The 7,162-nt window shown below is 65.8% G+C and overlaps 1 long non-coding RNA gene across 2 annotated transcripts; it reads right to left on the bottom strand.

Moving 5' to 3' along the window:
* Positions 1 to 15: 15 nt before the first annotated feature.
* On the bottom strand, positions 16 to 4,410 carry LOC104983045. 2 transcript variants are annotated; one of them, XR_824588.1, is made up of 3 exons: positions 4,203 to 4,410; positions 933 to 1,869; positions 16 to 346 (listed from the first exon to the last, which is right to left on the bottom strand). It is a non-coding gene; the product is annotated as an uncharacterized LOC104983045 (long non-coding RNA). The 2 variants fall into 2 exon arrangements; XR_824589.1 differs by lacking the exon at positions 4,203 to 4,410 and adding an exon at positions 2,915 to 4,136.
* Between the last annotated feature and the right edge of the window lie 2,752 nt (positions 4,411 to 7,162).

Here is a 7,162-nt window from a genome sequence, read left to right on the forward strand (position 1 = left end):
CTGGTCACACTCTGAGCCCTGACCCCAATCATGGGCCATGAAGGGGGACAGCCCTCCTCCACAGGGTCCCCTGTGGACTCAATGTCTAGAGTCCAGGTCTCCCGACGGCAGGGTGCCCACTGCCTCCCTCCATAGTCTAGCGTCTACACAGCTGCTGAAGTCCTCCTGTGTCCGGGCCCCTGTTCAACCATAAGGAGCACTCAGAGGGGCTTATATCTTGTTGCAGAGGGAATGGCTGGAGGTCTGAGGTCACAAAAGGCGCAGCACACAGTCACAGGCTCTGTAAACAGCAAGGAGCACTGCAGAGGCCAGTCTCCTCCAGGAGCCCCGCGGAGAACGGCAGGCTCTGCAAACATTTGGTTCCGTCTGCCGGGGCCACGAGCAGCAGACAGTTCAACAGCTGGCTCTCGGGGTACAGTGGTCACTCTCTCCTATGACTGGCTTGGACTGCTGCCCAGCCCTTCCTCACACAGATACCTGTGCTAAGAGCTCCCAGCCGGGTTCCAACCCAAGGAGTCCCTGGAGCCCATGGGCTTCCCACAACCTGGGCTGGCTGTGGAGCAGGCCTTCATGCCCTGTCCCCGCTCTGCTTTCTCCAGGCTGTTTAAGCAGCCGGTCCTCTCCTGGGGGGACCACCACCCCCCTCTCCTCCTGCTCAGCCTCTGTACAGAGGCCAGATGGCCATCAAAGGGCTCGGGACCGCACCAGCCACAGGGACGTCTTGAGGAAGCGAGACCTGTCTCACCTCCTACCTCCGCACCTGTCTCTGCTCACGCGGCACGGGTCCCACTGCCCACCCCACTGACCCCCACAGCCCTCAGACCCCAGCCCCACACACACCCTCGTGTGCCTCTCCCAGGGGGCCTGTCATCCCAAGCTCTCCTCTCACTCGCAGGCCCCCAGCCTGGCCATGAGGCGTGCCGGATGCTCACCTCGATGAAGCTGCTGAGGGTGGCATTGGTGGGGTTGTGCGTGATGAGGAAGCGCATGTTCTTGTAGCTGACCTCCACAGGGGCCGGCCGGTTCATCCGCGCCATGGCTGCTGTCCGCAGATGGGGCTGGGGATGTGAACGCAATAAGGGCCCACCACCCCCAGAACCCGAGGGGCACGAGATCCCTGTGCTTGTCCAAGAGAAAGAAAATGCTTAAAAAAAAAAAAAAAACCTGCCCCCCAGACCCCGCACAAATATTGTGCAAATACTTGGGTGGGGGGAGGATGCTGCCCGGATCACGGGTGGATGATTAAAAAAAGAAAACCCAACACTTTACAACACAGAAAGAACAAAAGAGCCCCCAGAAGTAAAACGGGTCGAGTCCAAGCTCCTGCCTCTCAGGGCTGGAGGATTACTAGGGGGCAAAAGCAGAAATAACCACCACCAAAAACCTCAGCAAAAAAAACTTTAAAAAGCCCAAAGTGAATCCGGCTGCCGAAGCTGTGGCCAGCGTTGCGCCTGTCGCCGGGGACACCCCCCTCGGCATCGGTGGACGGCTAGAGGGCCACTCTGCTCCAAGGCCCCAGACGCCAAGGATTTAAAGGCAGAACGAACTTGAAACTGAACCAACGGGGCCGCCGTGGGGTGGGGATGGCAGGCAGCGGCCGCAGGCGGACAGTGGGCGGCAGTGACGCGGGGCCTCCGTCACGTTACCCCATTGGGGTACGGCAAGTCCTGGAACGGGGCGGGGGGCTCAGGCCGCAGAGCCAGCCCCGGGCCAGGTGGCGGGGGCCATGAGCGGGCGAGGGCAATGGTGAGGCCGGAGGCGCGGGGGCCTCAGCAGCGGGCGCGGTGCGGATGCTGGGCGTGGCAGTACTCAGGGCTGCCCCCCGAGGGCCTCTCCATAAATCCCAGGCTGGTCAGCGGCAGGCAGCGTCTGGGGAGCGGGGAGAAGGCAATGAAAAGGGGTCCCGGCCCGTGCCCCTCCCTCACCGGGCCTCGGTTTCCCCCTCAGGGAAACCACGAGTGTGCTGAACCCCGACACACAATTTCAAGGCATTTGTGATGACAGAGCCACCCCTCGAAGCCCGGGCCCCTCCACAACGCCCCGCCCCTGCCATCAGACGGTCAGCTCCCTCCTCCGTGGAATTCTGGCCTCTGCGGAGTCTCTGAGCCCAGATCACTCTGGAGCACCCCCCGTCCTCGGGGGAAGGGGCTCCGGCACAGAGGCCACGGTGACAGAGCACAGTGGGGGGTGGGGGCGGCGTGGCAGCACCCCCCACAGACACGAGCCACCTCACACGTCTCTCAAGGGCTCCCCCATGGAAACCGGAGGCTCTGGTCAGCCTCTGCCCCGGGCCACTGTCCACCACTCACCCACAGGGCTGACCACACGATGGAAGCAAACAAGCCACTGCCCCCCAGGAGCTCAAAGAAGCAGGGACAGCCCACAGGAGCCCGCAGGCCGGGGCCGGCCGCCAGGTGCTTGCCAAGGTGGTGACCACACAGGTGCCGGGACTGGGGTCTCACCATGACAGGGCCTCAAGGAGGCGCATGGCCGGGCCCCAGAGATGGCCGCCAAGCACCTCCAGGCCTGTCTCTCCCTCTCTAGGCCCCAAGCACCTCCAGGCCCCCTGTCACTCCCCCTCAGCAGACCCCTCCAGCCACTGGGCTCAGCCCGGCCCCGCTGTCAGAATCCACACCTGCTTACCGGGCAGGTCCTTCATCCACCCAACCAACACCTCTTACCTCTGCCCCGCCCAGCACCCCCTTCCCCAGCTGCCCACCAGGCCGGCTGGGCCCCTGGAGCCTCAGCCAGGGTGCAGACCGGGCCTGCAGCTGGGACCCAGACACAGTGGGGTGGGGGCAGCGGGCGGCTCCACAGATGCTCCAGGCTCACACTCTGCCCCTTGCCCGGTTCAGGAAGGTTACGTGGGGGTCCCCAGGGAGGAGGTCAAAGGCAGGAAGAAGGGACCGCGCACCATCCCAGAGCGCGCTTCCACTCCGAGTGCAGGCGAGGAAAGAGCCAGCCGCCAGGCGCCCTGAACAGCACGTGAGAACCTGCCCTCCTGGGGCTGCGGGAGGTCCCCGGGCATGCCTGTTTACAGATGGAAGGGAGGGAAGGGGCCCTGGGAAGCCATAGGACGACAGGCCTCTCCCGAGGGCCCAACCCGCCACCTCCCAACCTTCTGGACACCTGGGGAGACCCTGTGGGCAAGGGCAAACGGCCTGGCTCTCCTGCCAGCGTCCCTGGAGAGCCACTCCACAGTCCTACCCATGTGAAACCTGTCACCTGCAGGCAGGGGCCCAGGGTCAGGCTGGCTGGGGGCAGGGGTCAGGGCCCTAGATGGAATGGGGTCAAGGTCTGGGCTGAGGCTGGACCAAGATCACGGCCCAGCTGGGCTGGGGTCTTGCCAGACACCCGACTTGTCTCCTCAACGTCTAGGGCCCCACCCCCAGGTGAGAGGGAAACAGTAAAAGCCCCCTTGCTGCCCCCAGGCTGTCCCACCAGGCTCAACCAGGCCTGCGGCCTCCCCCTGTGGCAGAACCCCTCTTCCTAACCACACCACCCCCACTGTGAGGTCACCGAGCAGGCCCCCAGGCAGGGCTGAGCCAAGTCCACCAGCCGGTACCCCTCACACCCACCCTCACCTCCACCCCGGGACACAGGAGCCCTCCTGGAAGCACGAGGCCCCTCCCTCTGCCTTCCCACCACCAGCCCCACGCGGCTGTCCTGGGGCCCCAGCTGCCCAGCACGAGGCTCTGAGCTCTCTGCTATGTCCCTGACAGTCCTCCTTTCCAGACCCATTAGGAGAGGGCCCCGCCTGGCCCCTGTTCGCAGACAAGTAAACAGGCCAGGGCGGGCTGGGGGACCTTCCAGGGCCCTGAGCAGGCCAGGCCCGGGAAGAGCTCCCCATGGGAGTTCCCAGCCTCAAGTTCCAGTGGCACAGCTGACCGAGGAGCTGGAGTTTGACTCCAGAGGGCTTCCAGAGTGCCAGCCTCCGTGGACCCGGGACCCTGTCTGACATGGGGGAAGGCTGCAGGGCCAGGGTTCATTGGGGTCCCAGGAGAGCTAAGCGGGGGGTGTGTGGGAGCACCGTGCGCAGGATCGGGCTGGGAGGGCGCGGGTGGGGCAGTGGGCGGCTACCCCCTGTCCCGCACGCACCGTAGGGTGGGTGCGGGAGGGGCTGGTTCTGAGGGCACGGCTTCCTCCCCGGGGCGGGGCTGGGGTCCTCCCGGCACGCCCCCCGCCCTCGCGCCCCGGCTCACCGGCGGGCAAGCGTCCTGCCGCTGCCTCCATTCGCGTGGGGCCGGGCAGGGCCGGGGCGCGGCGGCCGAGACTCAGTGCGCGGGGCGCGCCGGCCTCCCCGCGGACGCCCGGCGGCCGGGCTGCGGGGGGGCTATTTATAGCGCCCGGGCATCACGTGGGCGTCGTGGCCGTGGCCAGCGGGCGACCCTGCTGGTAGTGACTCCCACACCTGCCGCCTAAATATAACCACAGGCCAGCCCGCACGCCGGGGCAAACAAAGAGGGCCGGGCCGGGAGAGGAAGCGCCGGCGGAGGAAGGGGAAACGCAAGGGCGGGGGCGCTGCCCGCGCACCCCGCCTTCCTCCCGCCGTGCCCTGAACCCTCCAGCGGCTCCCCCAGCAGGGAGCCGGCGCTGCCCCAGGTCCGGAGGAGCTCAGCTGGAGCCGGGGCCCTGGCGGGGACCTCGGTGCAGGTCCGGATGGCGAGCTACGGAAAGGAGGGTGCCTCGTGGCCCGCGTGGGCTCCAGAAGCTGACGCCCACAGGATGAAGGATGGTGACCGACACCTGGTCTGGCCCTGCTCAGAGCCCTGCCCAGCTCTCCAGCCTCAAACCCCAGGACCTCTCTACTTCCTGAGCACCTACTGTGTGACCGACCCTGCTGTCCCTCACTGAACCCTCGACACACCCCTGGGGGTGCTGCCATCACTCCCTCCCCCCCAACCCCCCAGTATGCAGGTGGGGAAACTGAGGCAGGGGGACACTCGAGGAGGCAGTCATCACCTAGGGAGGGTCTCCACCTCCCGCTCATCCTCCAGTGCTCAGTGCACATGTCCCCTCCCCAGGAGGCGCTCTGTGATGGGAAACCCTCCCCTGGGCCCAGGCCTGAACCCCCAGCAGGGTGCTGGCTTCACCTCCCGGAAGCACCAGCTCAGGAGTACACGCGCTCCCCAGACTGTGAGCCCCAAGAGCGCGCAGCCGGGCACCACAGGCAACCATGTACCTGCCCTGGCCAGCCCGGGGGCCCACAGAAGGGGGTGGAGCAGGGTGGGTAGAGCCCCTAGCACACAGGGTCCCCAGAGGCCCTGCCTCGCTGGGAACCCGGCTCTGAGCCCAGCTCCCAGCCAGCCAGCCTGGCCCCTGCAATCATCGGTCAGTGCCGCAGGGGCGGGGTGGGAGGAACTGGCCGGGGGCCCAGCCCAGAGCAGGGCCGGGTCCCAGGCTCTCCCCACACACATACCCAGAGTGTCAGCCAGGCCCGGGAACCCGCGCTCCCCCACCCCTGCCAGGCGAGCAGGCAGAGGCGAGGAGAGGACAGCCGTGTCCAGGGCAGAAAGGCCGACCAGAGCCCCGCCCCAGCCAAGCCAGGTCCCTGCCACCAGCTCAGGAGCCCCAGGGCAAGGGCTCCTCCACCCAGAACCAAGGTGGGCTTGGCCCAGGACACCCATCCAGTGCTCTTAGGGCCCAGCTTCCAGCAGCCTCTTCCTAAAGGCCAGCTCTGGGCACTCAGGGCCCCACCAGTCTCGCACCTGGATGACTTCCTGAGAGCTTGTCCCCTCAGACACCGTGCTGGATGCTGCATGCCATGAGCAAAGCCCATCAGCCACACTCTATTAATAAAATAGCAGCTCAGAGGGGTCGAGGGACTTCACCTGAGTCACACCGCCGACAAGCAGAAGAACCAAAGTTGGGCTGAGTTTTGCTGACCCCCGGAGACCCTGACCCTCTGGAGAGAGGACCCCTGGGCAAGCTGCTCTCATGCCATGCCACACTGCATCCCCATCCATACAAGCTGAGAGGTCCCATCAGCTTTGTGGACCTACACCCAGGACCCAGAGCCCACCAGACTGCTGAGCCCGCAAACCAGCACCCCTGTCCCCCCCCTCACTGGGGGCACCCGCTCTGGCCAGGCCTGGGGGGCACCTGCTGGCCTGGCACCATCCCAAGCCCTTCGGAGAAATCTATTTTTATCAGGGCAGGAGCCGTTCCTGGAATCCTCCCAGACAATCCCAAGTCTACTTGCTGCCTGGGGGAGGGGAGGGCACCCAACAGGCCGAGCCCACGCCCACCCCCGGGGAATCTCCCCAGAGCCCCCCACTCCTGCGCCCACAGCACCGAGGGTCCAGCCCCCTCACTGACCAAGTTCGGCCACCTGCCCTCCCTGCAGCCACAAACCCTTCAGAGCAGTTTCCCCACCCCCCAGGGAACGTGTGTCCGGAAGGAGGGGCTCAACTCCACCCACCTCCTCCTCACAGGACCTGGCACCAGGAGGCCCCCCACTTGTTGTGGAAGGAACAAATGACCCAACGTCCTGGGCAGAGCTCCAGATCTGGGCACCATCCAGAAACCATCACGGGATCGCAGCCCCTGAAGTCCAGAGGAACCTCAGAGGTCACCCACGCCAGCTCATCACCAGCTGGCACACCTCTGGTGACGGGGGGCTCGCTGCTCTTTGGCAGCACCTTCCACGCTGGGCAGCTCCCCGAGTTATGCGTCCGCCCCCTCTAGGGCCTCCTGGATGGGGCCCAGCAGGAGGCACCCTGCAGAGCAGAATAAGCCAGCACAGCAGGCGCTGTGGAGGGCAGAATTGGAGGATCGGGTGGTCAGGGAAGGCTTCCTGGAAGAACTGGCCGGGGAGGGCGACAGGCAAGCTCACCATCAGGGCTTGACCAGCTGCCCCGACTCCGTGCGGCCTGGGGCTGTCACTTGCTCTCTCTGGAGCTTGAGACCTCCTCTGTAAGTGGTGACACTGCCAGGAGGGGAAGCCACTTTCCAGTGGTGCCAGCTCCAAGCCGGTCAAGAGGCGCCCAGGCTCTGACCTGGAAGCAGAGCTGTTAGGAGCAGGCTTGAGTTTCCACCCGGGGAAGGCACCTGTTCTCTGCCAGGATCTGGGGATGAGAAGAGGGCTGCAAACACAGTGCCCCCAGACGCTGCACAGGGCTGCCCTCACCACACCGGGTTTAACGGTGCCTCCGGGGCGTGG

Source organism: Bison bison, unplaced genomic scaffold (assembly GCF_000754665.1).
Source record: "Bison bison bison isolate TAMUID 2011002044 unplaced genomic scaffold, Bison_UMD1.0 scf7180017833506, whole genome shotgun sequence".
Lineage (NCBI taxonomy): Eukaryota > Metazoa > Chordata > Mammalia > Artiodactyla > Bovidae > Bison > Bison bison.